The following is a 17,947-nucleotide window of genomic DNA, read 5'->3' as shown; positions in this document are numbered from 1 at the left end:
TTTTAACACAGATTCCTTTTAAAACAAGTTTTTGTAATGTATTTGAAGTCTGATATTCAAAATTTGGTTTTTGTTGTTAAACTGTCTGTAGATGACCTGCTTCTGGGCAGCCAAAAAGACCACCGATCATGCACACATATTTGTGGGGAACCTGGTGCTAAAATTTAGCTTTGTCCACAAATATACAAGAATATATCACCTGCGTAAATCAAGGCATATCCACATTTTACATTGGAGAGGGCAGACAAGACTGCTACTTGCTTAGAAACTGTGGGGAGTTTCTTTATATAAATTTCCTTACAATTAGAATAAAATTTGAATTTTTTTTGGCTTACAAGGTATGTATTGCTCAAACTTCACTTCAGCATCATCTCTGTCTCTTTAGGCTCCAAATTCTTCAACACATCTTTTCAGATTCAGGGTATTTTGTACTTGCTGTTCAAACTGCCAGGAAAGAACTCCCTCCCAGCTCTTTTTGAGGTTGGCTCTAATATTTCAGGTATTCGCAAATATTCACATTTCAATTTCACATTAAAAAAGGCCTTCCCTGAATGCATCAAATGCATCCTCTCACCCATAGCCCATTATTCTTTAAGTACCTAAAATTATCTTGCTTATTGATATGTCTTGTTTATTGCCTGTATGCTTCATAGACTGTAAGATACAAGAAGGCATAGATTTTGTCGCATTATTATAACCAAACCACTAGAAAAACACCCAATGTGTGAGTGAGTAAGTGAGTGAGTGAAGTCGCTCAGTCATGCCGAACTCTTTGCGACCCCGTGGACTACAGCCTATCAGGCTCCTCTGTCCATGGGATTCTCCAGGCAAGGATACTGGAGTGGGTTGCTGTTTCCTTCTCCAGGGGATCTTCCTGACCCAGAGATCAAACCCGGGTCTCCCACACTGCAAGCAGATGCTTCACCGTCTGAGCCGCCAGGGAAGCCCACCCAATGTGTAGTAGGTATATAATATCTCTTGAACATATTTTTGTCTGTTTGTTTTTGGCCTTGCAGCATGCAGAATTTTAGTTCCCTGATCAGGGATCAAACCATGTCCCCCGGAGTGGAAGCACACTGTCTTAACCACTGAACAGAGAAGTCTTGTCCTTAAACATATAATCAGCATTTATTAAACAAAAGGCATTGTGCTAGGTTCTGTGGATAAGAAGTTCCACTTCATTTTAAAATAAAATGTTTTATTAAAATAGAATCTTAAGGATATCTTCATTTTTTAAATTAAGTTGACATTTTAAAATCTCACATATTTGTTAATAATGTATGAATCGTTTAAAATTCTTAAGGACAAACTGCTACTGTGAAGTTACTTCAGCACTGATTTAACTACAAACGCATCATCGGCACAGCACGTGTCTTTCAAATATACCTAACAATGATACAAGGCTTTTTTTTTGGTACAAGGCTTCAGAAATGAATTTGTTTTTTCAAAACAGTAGCCACCAGATAAGCAAATACATGCCATATCCTTGCTTAGATCTATGACTCAATTACTACAAGCTGGTAATATTTAAGTAACACACACCAGGAATTCCTCAGCAGTCCGGCGGTTAAGACTCTGCTTCCACTGCAGGAGGCACAAGTTCCATCACTGCTGAGGGAACTAGGACCCTACCCGTGGTGTGGCTTGGCCCTCCAAAAAACACCAAGCCACTTCATGATTTGTTTTTCCCACAAATATATAAGAATACATCTTTTGCATAACAAAATATATCTACATCTTACACTTAAGAAGGTAAACAAGACTGCTCCTCTGATAGCTTTCCCTAAAAACAAAACATCCATTGTTTTGATTCATTTTCTAGAAACCACACAACCACCATTTCTTTGTTATCTTTATATATATATATGTGAAGAAAATAGTATAGTTTTTCATCCACTGTACTTATTTAATATTATGCCCAACGCATGCCAAATGGTTAATCTTGTAAAGTAAAAACTATGCCAAAAAAGAAGAGAAAAGGAGTTATTAAGCAAAGGATATGCAGTTTAAATAGCTTCACTGCAATCTAAACAAATTTTTATTTGGCTGCACTGCCTGATCAGAAATTCAATGCAGGGTCACGGCAGTGAAAGCACGGAGTCCTAACCACTGGAGCACCAGGGAAGTTTCTAAAAACATTTTTTTAAAGTTCTTTTTTAAAAATAGGCTTAGCTTGAAAATCTAAAAATTGTTAGCTGCCTTATAGTTTAAATATTCAACTACACACTTTTACTACCAAATTTAAGATTCAAAAATGATGCACTTTCCTAGCACTAAAAATCAAAGCAATTGGATTGTTCCTATATTTTTGTTAAAAATATTTACTTCTTATATCAGTTCAGTTCAGTCACTCAGTCGTGTCTGACTCTTTGCGACCCCATGAATCGCAGCACACCAGGCCTCCCTGTCCATCACCAACTCCCGGAGTTTACTCAAACTCAAGTCCATCGAGTCGGTGATGCCATCCAGCCATCTCATCCTCTGTCGGCCCCTTCTCCTGCCCCCAATCCCTCCCAGCAGCAGGGTCCTTTCCAATGAGTCAACTCTTCACATGGGGTGGCCAAAGTATTGGAGTTTCAGCTTCAGCATCAGTCCTTCCAATGAACACCCAGGACTGATCTCCTTCAGGATGGACTGGCTGGATCTCCTTGCAGTTCAAGGGACTCTCAAGAGTCTTCTCCAACACCACAGTTCAAAAGCATCAATTTTTCAGCACTCAGCTTTCTTCACAGTCCAACTCTCACATCCATACATGACCACTGGAAAAATCACAGCCTTGACCAGACGGACCTTGGTTGGCGAAGTAATGTCTCTGCTTTTCAATATGCTATCTAGGTTGGTCATAGCTTTCCTTCCAAGGAGTAAGTGTCTTTTAATTTCATGGCTGCAATCACCATCTGCAGTGATTTTGGAGCCCCCATAATAGTCTGACACTGTTTCCACTGTCTCCCCATCTATTTCCCATGAGGTGATGGGACCAGATGCCATGATCTTAGCTTTCTGAATGTTAAGCTTTAAGCCAACTTTTTCACTCTCCTCTTTCACTTTCATCAAGAGGCTCCTTAGCTCTTCTTCACTTTCTGCCATAAGGGTGGTGTCATCTGCATATCTGAGGTTATTGATATTTCTCCCAGCAATCTTGATTCCAGCTTGTGCTTCATCTAGCCCAGCGTTTCTCATGATGTACTCTGCATATAAGTTAAATAAGCAGGATGACAATATACAGCCTTGACGTACTACTTTTCCTATTTGGAACCAGTCTGTTGTTCCATGTCCAGTACTAACTGTTGCTTCCTGACCTGCATACAGATTTCTCAAGAGGCAGGTCAGGTGGTCTGGTATTCCCATCTCCTTCAGAATTTTCCAGTTTATTGTGATCCACACAGTCGAAGCCTTTGGCATAGTCAATAAAGCAGAAATAGATGTTTTTCTGGAACTCTCTTGCTTTTTCGATGATCCAGCGGATATTGGCAATTTGATCTCTGGTTCCTCTGCCTTTTCTAAAACCAGCCTGAACATCTGGAAGTTCTTGGTTCATCTATTGCTGAAGCCTGGCTTGGAGAATTTTGAGCATTACCTTACTAGCGTGTGAGATGAGTGCAATTGTGTGGTAGTTTGAGCATTCTTTGGGATTGCCCTTTCTTAGGGATTGGAATGAAAATTGACCTTTTCCAGTCCCTGTGGCCACTGCTGAGTTTTCCAAATTTGCTGGCATATTGAGTGCAGCACTTTCACAGCATCATCTTTCAGGATTTGAAATAGCTCAACTGGAATTCCATCACCTCCACTAGCTTTGTTCGTAGTGATGCTTTCTAAGGCCCACTTGACTTCACATTCCAGGATGTCTGGCTCTAAGTGAGTGATCACCCCATCGTGATTATTTGGGTCGTGAAGACCTTTTTTGTACAGTTCTTCTGTGTATTCTTGCCACCTCTTCTTAATATCTTCTGCTTCTGTTAGGTCGATACCATTTCTGTCCTTTATTGAGCCCATTTTTGCATGAAATGTTCCCTTGGTATCTCTGATTTTCTTGAAGAGATCTCTAGTCTTTCCCATTCTGTTGTTTCCCTCTATTTCTTTGCATTGGTCGCTGAGGAAGGCTTTCTTATCTCTCCTGGCTATTCTTTAGAACTCTGCATTCAAATGGGAATATCCTTCCTTTCTCACTTTGCTTTTCGCTTCTCTTCATTTCACAGCTATTTGTAAGGCCTCCTCAGACAACCATTTTGCCTTTTTGCATTTCTTTTCCATGGGGATGGTCTTGATCCCTGTCTCCTGTACAATGTCATGAACCTCCGACCATAGTTCATCAGGCTCTCTATCAGATCTAGTCCCTTAAATCTATTTCTCACTTCCACTGTATAGTCATAAGGGATTTGATTTAGGTCATACCTGAATGGTCTAGTGGTTATCCCTACTTTCTCCAGTTTAAGTCTGAATTTGGCAATAAGGAGTTCATGATCTGAGCCACTGAGACTTAAAGTCATGTGACCACCAATAAGAATGTAGCTAACTCTAGGATAACAGAATTTCCTCCTTTCAAGACAGTAATGATATGAAACAGATTATAGCTTGCATCTACTGCTAACTCATTTTTTAAGTAGTAGTAACTTCCCTAATATGTAACTGGAATCGAGGTTTTAAAAAGAAAAAACTCCTGACAATCAGTCATCTGTTAAAACCACTCTTGTGTCTTTGTCAAACTTTGCCTACTCTACACCTAGAAACTAAAAAGGCCTGAAGTGCCTTGAAGCTTTGCCTGGTTTGGGTTTTTATTTTATTTTATTTATGTCTGTGTTGGCACGTCTTTGTTGCTGTGTGTGCTCTTCTCTAGCTGCAGAAGCAGGGGCTACTCTCTTGCGGTGCTTGGGCTTCTCACTGCAGTGGTTCCTCTTGTTGCGGAGCAAGGGCTCTAGGGCCCTTGGACTTTGGTAGTTGTGGCTCCTGGGCTTTAGCGCACAGGCTCAGGAGTTGTGGATCACAGGCTTTTGGTTTTAGCTGCATGTGGGAACATCCCAGACCATGGAACAAGTCTGCGTCTCCTGTCCAGTGGTTACGACTGCATGCTTCCACTGAAAGGGGCATGGGCTCGATCCCCAGTCAGGGCAGTGAGACTCCACATGCTGCATGGCACAGCCGAAAAGTAAATTAAAAATAAAAGAGAAGTTTAAAAAAAATTACATAGAATCAGCATTATTTTTAATAGAGTAATTCCCCTTTTATCTTTCCAAATAAAATAGACAAAACAGACACATCTGCAAACAGCCTAGTAAAGCTGCCCCTTCCATTTAGAACACTATATAAAGTGACTGTATATTGGCTGGCAGATTCTTTACCACTGAGCCCTTGTTTTTATTTTTTTTTTATTCTTTTTTTTTCCCCAACAAACAGGAACAGGAGACTGGGACCAGAGACAGCACTGCAATCTGTTAAGATAAAACTAGAATGAAAAAAAAAAAAGGAAAGAAAAAAAAAAACAAAAAACCTAGAATGAAGCAGGGCTTTCAAACAGTCTTGTGTGCTTACTTCCGGCTACGATGGGCAATTGTCACAGTAAGACTGTCATAAAAAGTGATTCTACAGTGTTATACAAGTTGGATATCAGAGTAGATATTGCGAAAATCTAATGGTGGGAGAGAATCACAATACTAGCAATTATACAAAAAAAATAGCATCTAACAATTATTAACCAATTTTTCTGACTGTGGCACACAAATATACTGCTGTAAGAAGGTAATATTTTAAAGAAAACAACCTCCCCCTCCACAAACACACATAATGACCAAGAATATTTAACCCCAAGAAATCAAGTATTTACCTTATAAATGTGGAGAAGAGAAATAATACATTATGATGAAAGCAATTAAAGATACAATGTATTTGTATCAATGGTTTTATTCACCTTCCCCAGCCCCATTATATTACAATCTTCTTTGAAAACAGAGATTATGTTAATCACCTTCCATTCCCTACAGTTCCTAACATAATGTTTAACAAATACTGGTTGAAAAAAAAAACAAACAACAAATACTGGTTGAATTGATGAACTGAATCACTTAAAAATATCACCAAGACAACTAATGAAATACTGTGTTTGCTTAGTAGTACTAGTGACTTGTATATAAAAACATATTCCATCAGATGGACTTCCCTGGTGGTCCAGTGGTTAAGACTCCATGCTTCCACTGCAAGGGGCATGGGTTTGATCCCTGGTCAGGGCAGTAAAGATTCCACATGCTGCATGGCACAGCCAAAAAAGTAATTAAAAATAAAATAGAGAAGTTTAATATATATATATGTACATATATTCCATCACACAGAATCAGCATGATTTCTAATAGAGTAATTCCCCTTTTATCTTTCCAGATAAAATAGACAAAACAGACACAACTGCTGAAAGTCTGGTAAAGCTGCTCCCTTACATTTAGAACACTATATAAAAAAGTGACTGCATATTTATAAGGATGCAAAACCAGACACCATGAAACTAAGCATCTTAAGCCACATAACGCAAACAATGTAAAAAACAGTATTTTACTAAAAATCAAAATAAAAACCCCTCTCCAGAGATTTAGTTCTTAGAAGACATTCTACTACAACTGTGATGTTCCCAAATCATTTAAAATAGAAAAATTAATCTCTTTTCTATTTTATATACATAAATACTAACATACTCTAATGACAACAGTATTCTTAAGTACCAATATCTCAAAATAAACTTTGTTTTCAAAGGACTTCTTTCAATTATTTGTCAGGATTTGGGGTAAGCTTTTCCACTGAGAAGTTGTAGCATAGATAATGTGGACAGTGCAGAAATCACAACTCGAGATGGGGGTTCCCTCACAGCTCAGTGGTAAAGAATCCATCTGCCAACGAAGGAAACACAAGTTCGATCTCTGATCCAGGAGGATCCCATCTGCTGCACAGCAACTAAGCCCATGTGTTACAACTATTGAGCCTGTGCTCGAGAGCCCAGTAACCTCAACTACTGAGCCCACACGTCGCAACTACTGAAGCCGTCATGCCCTAGAGCCCATGCTCTGCAACAAGAAAAGCCACTGCCATGAGAAGTCTGCGCACTGCAACTAGAGAGTAGATCCCGCTCGCTGCAACTACAGAAAAGCTCACACAGCAACAAAGATCAAGCACAGCCAAAATAAATAAATAAATGTATTTAAAAAAAGATCAAGATTGAAATAAAAACATCTACAGACTTAGAATACAGTGGAAACAACCCTTTTCTACACAGCAACTCATCTCTTCCTTTCCCTCAGCTCTCAAAAGAAAAAGGTTGAAGAGGCTATAACTATAAGCAAGACAGTATAAAAGACTCAGAACTAGGAATGATGAAAGGCATTCAGAGTAAAGAACAATGAACAATGAGTAAGTAATGGACAATGAGCATTACAGCTGCTAACACTGCAGAGAACCAAACATTAAGTGTCTCCTGATGCAAGTATGCAGCATCACCTATAAAACATTTTTGCCCCATCGAAGAAAAAATAGAAAAAATGAGAAAAGAGATAATATATTATAGAAACCAAATCTGCTCAACCTTTAAACCTAATATCAATTAACAAGAAACACGGGAGACTGGTGTACCACTACAGCAATGTTAACTGGAAATTCAAACTGCGGGAAGGCTCCTGTTTTTTCAACAAATAATTGGCCAGGAAAAAGAAATGGGGGGGGGGGGGGGCGGGAGGTGACACCTATAGATTACAAAACAATGCAGAGACCTACTGGACTCAATCTGAATAACTGTAAAAACACACTCATGAGATAGAAGAAATCTGAACATTGAATAGCAGATGCCATCAAGGAAGTACTGCTAACTATTTTTCAGTGTGATAAGTTATTTGGTTTTTTTCCTTCAAAAGTGAAGGTGACTAAAACACACTAGAGTGCAAAAGGGTTAGCGTACAGAAAAGGAACACTAAAAATTAATGCAGCTGAATGGATCTGGCCTACTCAGAACTGAAAAATAAATTATGAGATTGCAACCAGGGGAAGAGAACAGCTTTACTTGCTTGCCAGCCAACCTCTTCTCCACTGATATAAGCTCTATAAATAGGCCACAAGTGATAACGGCTGCTCAAATCACTTCATGTTGCGGATACTACCACTACTGACACGTATCTGGCCCAACACCAGGGCTGTGAGTAAACTAGCAACAAGAAAGAAGCCAAGGAAGTTACCAAATGCAAAGAATGCACCAGTGCTAACGACAGACCCTCTAAGTACTCATAAGCACTATTAGTGTAAATCAAGAATAATTTTAAAAACACAGGTTCTAGATTTCCTCCAAGATTTCTGCTCTGGCCATTTTCTATCTCCCTCAGAAGAGGGTACAAATAAAGATGGGTGACCACATGCTGGGACCTGAGGTCCCCAAAATATTGCCAAAACCCACCATGCCCTCAGGCTCATAGCAAATAGTAGAGATAGATAATGGGAAACCCTTGATGATATAATGCTGATTTAAGAATAAACTATGCTTCTATGCTAGGTTAAAACTAAGGCAGACAGGATACTGCTTAAAATCTTGACCACATGAGGTTCTTGTTCTTAGGTACAGAAAGGAAAACAGTCCTGTTTTCCTAGAATTTTAGTCCACACCCAACTTCCCTATGCTCAACAATACCTTTCTCTAATTATAACACACCTAACAAAACGTTGATTCTGGACATCATACATGCTTTCTTTTTAAGCCAGACAACTCAGTAAAAAAGTAACTTCTACTGATTCCTTTGGTCAGTACCTGGTTTCCCGAATGTTAACCATGCTAATGAAAACTTGAATTTCTGTCTCACCTAAACACAATCCTAGTTTATCCACATTCTTGGGAATGGCTGCCGTAAATAAACAAGATCTAACATTTAATTTTGTTGCTCTTTGAACAATAGTCAAAACAAATTTACCAATACACGGACTTTAAGTCCAGGCAGAGAAAAAAGTATTTGGTACACGAACTGGAGGTACAAAAAAGAACATTCAAGTCTCCAATCATTTTCTTTTACAGACCCGTTTAAGAAAAAAAAGTCATTTTCCAATATCTGATCTAAAATTATTTTATAAATGAAAAGACTAATTCCATACACTAGTTGTTTGGTTATCCAATACTTTTTTTCTCCTACAGCCTACTTTTCTTCTCCACATTTTATTTTTTTTTTTTTACATCATGGCTTTCTTCTCCACATTTTAGAGCAGGAAAGAACAGAAATCATCTGGTTCCCTAGATTTGAGTTCCTTCAGCATAAATTTCTTTTATTTTTGTGCCCATCTCCACCTGGTGCCTGAGTGCTCAGAAAATGGGTTTTAGTTTAACCAGGTATGACTGCCCCACCCTCAAATTAAGTTCTGCAGACAGATTTCTACTTTTGACTAATCTTCACGTGCAATGTGGGAGACCTGGGTTTGATCCCAGGGTTGGGAAGATCCCCTGGAGGAGGGCATGGCAACCCTCTCCAGTATTCTTGCCTGGAGAATCCCCGTGGACAGAGGAACCTGGCGGGCTACAGTCCATAGGGTTGCAAAGAGTTTGAAACGAGTGAGCAACTAAGCACACAGCACAACTAGAAAACACTCATCCAAATAGTTTTAAAAGTAAATAAGGTCAAATGAGTAACTCAGGACTTGCATCATCTATCTATTGGCTATTTCAAGTGACAGAATCTGAGCAAAGAGGCATGAGGTATCTATTTTGAATAAAGACATGAAAGAGAATAGAAACAAAACTTAAACTCTATTAACAGATAATAGACTTGTGGTTGGCAGGAGCAAGACAAGGCGGGGAATGGAGAGAGACTGGGGTTATGCAATACAAGCTAGCATATACGGAATGGATGAACAATGGGGTCCTGCTGGACGGCACAGGGAACTACACTGGATATCCGGTGATAAATCATTGTGGAAAATAATATAAAAAGAATGTGTATATATATACACACACACATACATATATACCCATACACAGCTGAATCACTTTACAACAGACATTAACACAACACTGTAAATCACATACGCAGTTCAATAAATAACACACATTGCAAATTATTTTAAAATCACCCTATTATTCACTTCTATTAAAATGCTACAATAAATATGCATAATATATATAATACATATTCTCTCTCCTGGCAGTTTAGAAATACAAGAGAGTAAAACAAGCAAGGTAATTTTAGTTTCATCTTGTTCCTTTCTTTTACCACAAGGACCTGTAAGCCATATGTGAAAACTGACTTAACATCAATCTCACTTCTGGTAAAAGAAATTGCCCACACAGAAGCAGAAAACACTGTTTACTTCCCTAAGTTCAATCATTTCTGAAGAGTAAGGTAAATAGTTTCAATTAAAGATAAAAGGATTTAGAAAAGTTTCATGACACCAATCACATTTAAGACTGGAATTTGACAACTAAAGGAAAATATTAAATTTATCAAATTTGATTGAAAATTTGATAATTTGATTTGATACCCCACTGAGCTTACATCTATCCCTCTGTAAACTCAAGGCACTGGCCACACCATCCAAAATCACTGATACTCACAACTTTGCTTAGGCTGTTCCCTAGCCTGGAATGTCCACCTGGAAATCTATTTCCAGTTCCAAGTTTAAATGCTCAAGTTTCTTCAACCTACCAACCTTCAGGTGGTAGATCCAGACAAAGGTACAGTATTCAACACTACAAAGAAATGATTAGGTTTGTACAAAAGTAACTGCAGTTTCAGACAGAGAATTTTAAATTATTATAACTAGGCTCATACACATTTTTATTAATCAACTGGAAACTATTACAATCAACACATTTTTGCCAACAAATCAGTTTGTCCCTACAGTGTAAAAATCCATGCTTCAGTATTCAACTAACTATTGGAAAGCATTTTCTGCCTCCTGCTGGTTGTGGAAGCATTTTCCCTGCAAAAAGTTGTCTAGATGCTTGAAGAATTGGTAATCGGTTGACAAGAGGTCAGGTGAATGTGGCATATGAGGCAAAACTTTGTAGCCCAATTCATTCAACTTTTGAAGCAATGGTTATGCGACCTGCAGTCGGGCACTGTTGTGAAGAAGAACTGGGCCCATTCTGCTGATCAGTGCTGGCTGCAGGTGCAGTTTTCAGTGCATCTCATCAATTTGCTGAGCATACTTCTCAAATGTAACGGTTTGGCCAGGACTGAGAGAGCTGTAGTGGACCAGACCAGCAGCAGAGCACCAAACAGTGACCATGACTCTTTTTGGTGCAAGTTGGGCTTTGGGAAATACTTTGGAGCTTCTTCTCAGTCCAACCACTGAGCTGGCTGTTGCCAGTTGTTACATAAAATCCACTTTTTGTCACACACCACAATCTGATCAAAAAATGGTTCATAGCTGTCACACAGCAGAAGAGCAGGTGACACTTCCAAACGACGATTTTTTTGATTTTCAGTCAAATGACGAGGCACCCATTTATTGAGGTTTTTCACCTTTCCAATTTGCTTCAAATGCCGAATGACCACAGAATGGCTGATGCTGAGTTCTTCGGCAACTTCTCATGTAGTTGTAAGAGGATCAACTTTGATGACTGCTCTCAATTGGTCACTGTCAACTCGGATGGCCGGCCACCACACACCTCAGCTTCAAGGCTCCCATCTCCTTTGCAAACTTCTTGAACCAGCACTGCAATGTACGTCCCTCAGCAGTTCCTGGGCTAACTGCATCGCTGATGTTGCACGCTGTCTCCGCTGCTATAAGACCCATTTTGAACTTGAATAAACAAATCACTCTAGTTTGCTTTTTGTCTAACATCATTTCCATGGTCTAAAATAAATATAAAGTAAATAGCAAGTAACAAGTCATTAGCAAAAAAACAAAGTGAAAAATGCCCATTAAAATGATGTGTAACAGGACTTCCCTGGTGGTTCCAGTGGCTAAGACTCCCCAGCTCCCATTGTAGGGGGCCGGGGTTCAATCCCTGGTCAGGGAACCAGATGACACATACATACCAGATCTGGCACAGTCAAATAAACAAACAAATAAATTTTTTTAAATGATGTATAATATAACCACATTTATTTAAGAATGTATTCCAATATCAAATAGCAAAGTTCAACAATGCAAAACCATAATTACTTTTGCACCAACCTAAATATTATGCCATGAAAAGACACAGAGGAAGCTTAAATATGTATTATTAAGTAAAAGCCAATCTGAAAAGCCTACATACTGTATCATTCCAACTATATGACATCATGGAAAATGTGAAACAGTGGTGACAGTAAGAAGATCAGTGATGGCCAGTCGTTGGAGGTGGGGTGGGATAGAGAGATGGACAGACAGAGCATTTTTAGGGTAGTGAAAATACTCTGTAATACCATTAGGATGGATACACAGCACTACACAGTGGACCAAATTTACAGAAGGTGCAACACCGAGAACAGTGTAAGCTTAGGAAAAAAAAACCTTTAAGTTTCTTTAGCATCAAGGCCTGCCAGTCACACTCACCACTAGAGAGCAGCAGCAGCTGGAGCACTACTGGCTCATGGTAAGCAATCAATAAGTCAGTGCTGGGAGACTGAAGAAGTTCCACCTGAATGTTTGGTCTCTTTTCACAATGGCTCTTCCCCTCTTCTACAGTCTCATAGCTTTTTACTCAATTATCAACGTCTATTTCATTTTTACTTACACAGTAAAGTTTATTTGGCCCTTACAAAAATAATACAGAATACCGAAATCAGTGTGGTTCAAAAGAAAACACATTAATAGTAACACATTTTTCACCTTTTACAGATTTTCTCAATTACTGCCAATTCAGTAAATATGAATATAAACTGTTTCCATGGTGCCAGTTACCTGCAAGAAGATCAGGAAGGTCTAAGACGATTTATCAAAGTTACAAACTTTGGGGTCTCGGTCTCCAGTGTGTGTGTATGTTTGTGTGTGTGTGCTTAGTCGCCGAGTCATGTCAGACTCTTGGTGATCTCATAGACTAGAGTCATCAGGCTCCTCTGTCCATGGGGATTTTCCAGGCAAGAATACTGGAGTGGGTTGCCATGCCCTTCTCCAGGGGATCTTCCCAACCCAGGGATCAAACCCAGGTCTCTCGCACTGCAGGCGATTCTTTACTAACTGAGCCACCAGGGAAGCCCGTGTGTGTGTCTGGGTACGCATACATATATCACTTCCAAACTTTCAAAGAAAGAAAACATTCTAACTGCTCATATGTCAACTCTATTCACGCACACATCAAAATAAAACCATAAGACTAAAGATCCCAGCAAAACAACCCCTGGAATAATGAGTAACTTACACAGCCCCCTACAAGTTACTAGTCATACACTAAGGGTAATGTCACATATGAAACAGAACCTTTGAAGAACAAACACTGAGCACTCAGTTCTCTCAGAACCTCATTAAATTAGAATCTAAAGGTAAATCTATCTTTAATCATGCAAACTATAAAAGAAAGAGCATTATGACACTCTTTCATAAATGCATTTAAGAGTAATACAAACTGAATTAGTCAGTAATGTAACCTTGTGAGCTTAATATGAAGCTAACAATAGAGAAAGTTTCCAGTTCCAAAATCTAGTCCATCCCATTTTTCACAAATAAGATGTCAGAAAAAAAATTTTCCCATTAAGAAATCATATTTAGCTGACACTTCAGGTGTAATTACCTTGAAGCTTCTCCTTTCCTATTTTATGTTTTGAAGTTTACCTCTTTGTTAACATTATCAAAAAGGTATGGTTTCACATCTCAAGATTACAGTGGTACTGAAAAGCACTCTGAAGGAATATGATTTAGAAATGTCTTTATTTCTCATTTTACAAAACTGCATGAAGTTTCACTAAAGCTCTTCATAAAGTAGCCTATAGGTCATCACAGTAAATTTCATCTTAAGTTTCCTGAATTCAAATTTGATTCCTAATTTTATATTTACTGTGCATAAAACACTCAACTAAGTATTGTATTACCCAGACTATTTGACAAAAATATTACACTTCCTACTAAAAAAGATCAACACTGTCACTCCTCAGGACATCAGGTTAACAACTGTATGCCTCTAAAAATGCTTGTTAAAGGGCAATGTTCTTACTGAAGGGATCCAGATTGCCAGGATCAGCAAAACCACATTAGAAAGTTAATAGCCTCCCTCCTTAAAATATCCCAGAAGAGAGAGAGTAATTTCAAACTGTTAACACACGACACTACACAAGCGCCTAAGCAAAACTGCCCGGTGTATTTGTAATGAAAAGGCCCAACCTTGACAAAGCATCACCAGTGGGTTTTGCATCCTACTAAGTGGAAGGATTCAGAAAGCAGCAGCTCAGGAGAGAAACTAAAAGCACATCCAGCACAAACTGCTCAAGCGGTTCAATCTGGAAAAGGTACAGACGTTCATTCCTTCAACCTGTGAGCACCTATTCTGTGACAGCAGAAAGGACGATTTAAAAAGGATAATGAATGACGGGCTGAGGTTCTGTGGGGAGTTGCCGCCCCAACAAGACACTGAAATCGGTGCTACGAGAAAATAAAAGTACAAAGTACGAGGTACCACTGAGGAAAAGAAAAAGATGATGACGACCAAGTTGAGGCTCGTCAGGTTACATCCTCGCCGGGTTTTTCTAAACATAGTTGACAAATTCGCCAGAAATAGGTCAATTTTGGACACTGACACATCCCTCCCATTGACCAGGGGGGCGTCTGCCGACCAAAGAAGGTAGTGGAAGCGCCCGAAAACGCAGGCGGCGTCAAGCCGGAGAGAGCCCTCCTCCCTCCTCCCAGGCCTTAGCAGCCGCGGTGCTCGGGCGGCCGCCCGGGCTCTCAGAGGAGTCCGAGCAGGTGTCGGCGCCAGATTCCCGGCTCGCGGGGCCAGCAGAGTTGGCAAAGGCGCCGCGGCCGCTACGCCCGGCCACCCGGGGCCCCGGAAAGTTGCGCGAAAGACAACTCCGGGGCCGCGAAGACGCTCCCCAACCCCCGAGCGCGGCCCACGGGCTTCGACACCTCCAGCCGCCGGGGAAAGGAATCCACCGGGGGCAGGGAAGCGGGGAGAAAGGTTCGGCCCGCCGAGTCCGCCGGGCCCGGAGGACGCGAGGGTCACCGGCTAGCCGGTGAGCCAGGGGTCGGGCTGTTTTCGCCCCTCCAGGCGGCCGCCACCCGGGTCGCGCCTCCCGCTGGGTTCCAGGCTCGAAGACCGGCGCCCGACAGCCCTGCCCGTCACGACCCTGGCGCCCGAAACGCCGCAGAAGCCTCGCCCGCGGCCCGCACCCCGTCCCACTGAAGCTGACCCCCCGCTTCCCCGGCAAGCAGCCCGGGACCCACGGCTCGGCCCGGAGCCGGGCCTCGACCCTGCGCCCCTTCGCGTCTCACCTGCGTTGCTCAGCGACCCCGCACCTCGTCGCCCGCTCCGCGCGCGCCCCGTCGGGGCACGCACCGAGCCCCCCCCGGCCGGGTCCCTCCGGGCCGCGGCGACTCGGAACGCGACGGCCCCACCGTCGCCTTCTCTCCTCAGCGCAAGCTCCAGCGACGGGTAGAGGGTTGCGGTCAGGACCCCAACCGGGGTGGAGGGGAGGCCAAAGCGAACCCCACCGCCTCCGCAGCCTCCTCCACCAAGTCCCTTCACTCGTCCGCGCCGCCCGGAGAAAATGTCACCAGAGGCCGTTCCGCTCGGCGCCTCACTTCCGCCCGGAACCACAGAGCCCTGAGTCCGCCCGGCTAGAGCGGCCGCTGCGACGGGGGAACCTCTAGGGACGAGCGCGGGAGGCCGAAAGGAAGCCAGACAGCGCCATCTGGCGGGACGGACCCCACGCTCCTCCCACTGCAGCTCGTCCGGCGCGCGGCATCGGCCTCCCGGGTTTTCCCACGCTCCCTGTATCCGCTCAGGCAGTTCCCTTCTAAGAAATGTCTTGCCCCGGGGTGGGGGTCGGGAAGCCAGTCAATACAAGCCACGGACAATGCCCTAAGAGAAAGTCGGCGCTCCCTTTTCTGTGCGCTGCCCAGGACTCACCCCTCCTGAAGCGTTTACCGAAGGACGCTCTTGGCGTTTGAATCCTTGAGTCACGCCGGCAAGGAAGTCCGCTCCGTTCTCTCCCCCACGTTTTGGCGGATGCCCACGGCTCTGCTCGGGGAGACTTGGCTGTGCCTCTGTCATGCAGTGGCATCAACATTCCGTTCAAGTTTTCTGGATGAACCTTGCACGCCTTGCAGACAGACCGCCACCTGCTGGTGAGTCAAGAGTCCCCGAGGGAGACCCCGCTTCGCCCTCTACGCGCAATGCAGACGCCCCAAATCCCACCTTTGCAGTCACTCCGGATTTGCACTAGCGCGCCCTGAGCTTTCAACGCCCTTCGCTGAGGTCTGGGATCGAGGGAGAAACGTGCTGGACGCGAGACCTGAAAGAAAGGTAAGGTGGGCTTAAGAAAGAGAAAGAACAAACCTCACAACTTAAGATCTGGCCAACGCTTCGCTCTCCCTAAAAGCAGGGTTTTGAGAAATAAATGAATACATAAGGGCGTGAAGCGAAAATGTCAAAGGTATTTACCTTTTCAGGAGCCGCGCTGGGAGTTGGGGTGACATTCCCCTGGAGGACATTCTGAAAATCACAGCGCCGATTCCATGCTTCCCTTAACGTCAGTCTCCCCTTTAGATCAGGCCCTCCAGCTCCCCCAGTTCACTCATGTATGCGTACTGCCTACAGGCATGGCAATTTTCCATTCCTTAATGAGTAAATTGATAACATAATTTAATAATAATAGCTAACTTCTCTGAATGCCTGTTATGTTAAAGGCACTGTACTATGCTTCTAAGTGGATTCATTCATCTAATTCTCACAAGAACTCCATGGGTTTGGTGGTATTCTTGGTCCCAGATGTCAGAAGTGGAGCCAGACAGTGATAGTGACCTGCCCAAGGTCGCTCATCAAAAAGTGGCCTGACACAGACAGCCCAGCTCCAGAGCCCGCATTCTCAACTGCTACCACCACGTGCCTGCTTGAAATTCACTGAGAACATACGCGGTGCCAGATAAACGTGTTGTTTATGTGTGTTATTTCATTCATTTATTTCCCTGCTTCCTTAGCCCTCAAGGAATTTGAGAAGTTTTGGGGTAGTGACGAGAGCCCAGGCTCTTTCAGGAGAAAAAGAGAAAAGGACTAACTACTAAATTGACAGCTGTTGGTCTGAAATGAGTGAATGAATATGGACAAATATATTGTTTTCCTTTTTTTTTTTTTTCCACTAAAAACTAAGGAACGCTTCTCGAATTTGCATGTCATCCTTGTGCAGGGGCCATGCTAATCTCTGTATCCTTCCAATTTTAGTGTACGTGCTGCCAAAGTGAGCACTACATTCAGTTTTAAAACAGCCTCTCTACGATCTTATCTCATCAGTGCTGCAGAGATGCTGAAGTAGGACCCTGACTTCTAAGGTACTGATTTGGCTCCTTCTGTTTGATACCAACAAGTCAATTCCCTACAGTGAGTAGACTGTTTATTTTTTGGAGTCTGGGGAGTTTGATATCCTAATTACTAATATCCCTATTACTACCAAGCTTCCCTAGTAGCTCAGCTGGTAAAGAGTCCACCTGCAATGCAGGAGACCCTGGTTCAATTCCTGGGTCGGGAAGACCCCCTAGAGAAGGGATAGGCTACCCACTCTCCAGTATTCTTGGGCTTCCCTTGTGGCTCGGCTGGTAAAGAATCTACCTGCAATGAGGGAGACCTGGGTTCAATCCCTGGGTTGGGAAGATCCTCTGGAGAAGGGAACGGCTACCCCTTCCAATATTCTGGCCTGGAGAATTCCATGGACTGTATAGTCCATGGGGTTGCAAAGAATCAGACACAACTGAGCAACTTTGACTATTACTGCCATATTTAGATCCCTAAATAGGGCACTGGCTGTCTTCCCCTTCTGTAGGAGCAGGAAGCGCTGGGCAGCTGATCCTACTTGTCTTGGAATTGCCTCCTGGAATC

General features: G+C 42.4%; 1 protein-coding gene and 1 non-coding gene across 4 annotated transcripts in view; both read right to left on the bottom strand.

Annotated features, from left to right (window-relative positions):
- C23H18orf25 (chromosome 23 C18orf25 homolog) overlaps positions 1-15,660 on the bottom strand; it is an 84,559-nt gene extending 68,899 nt beyond the window's left edge. Inside the window, exon 1 of one of the 3 annotated variants that reach the window (XM_043444465.1) lies at positions 15,349-15,660. The gene's annotated coding sequence lies outside the window, so the exon portion shown is untranslated. The remainder of the gene's footprint in view (positions 1-15,348) is intronic. The other 2 variants (XM_043444466.1, XM_043444464.1) reach the window with 2 other exon arrangements.
- A 1,556-nt stretch (positions 15,661-17,216) lies between these two features.
- Positions 17,217-17,320, bottom strand: LOC122425959. The gene has a single exon (XR_006265100.1). It is a non-coding gene; the product is annotated as a U6 spliceosomal RNA (small nuclear RNA).
- Positions 17,321-17,947: the final 627 nt, after the last annotated feature.

Source organism: Cervus canadensis, chromosome 23, assembly GCF_019320065.1.
Source record: "Cervus canadensis isolate Bull #8, Minnesota chromosome 23, ASM1932006v1, whole genome shotgun sequence".
NCBI classification, from domain to species: Eukaryota; Metazoa; Chordata; class Mammalia; order Artiodactyla; family Cervidae; genus Cervus; species Cervus canadensis.
The sequence above is the reverse complement of the archived record's forward strand: the minus strand, read 5'-3'. Positions and strand labels throughout refer to the sequence as shown.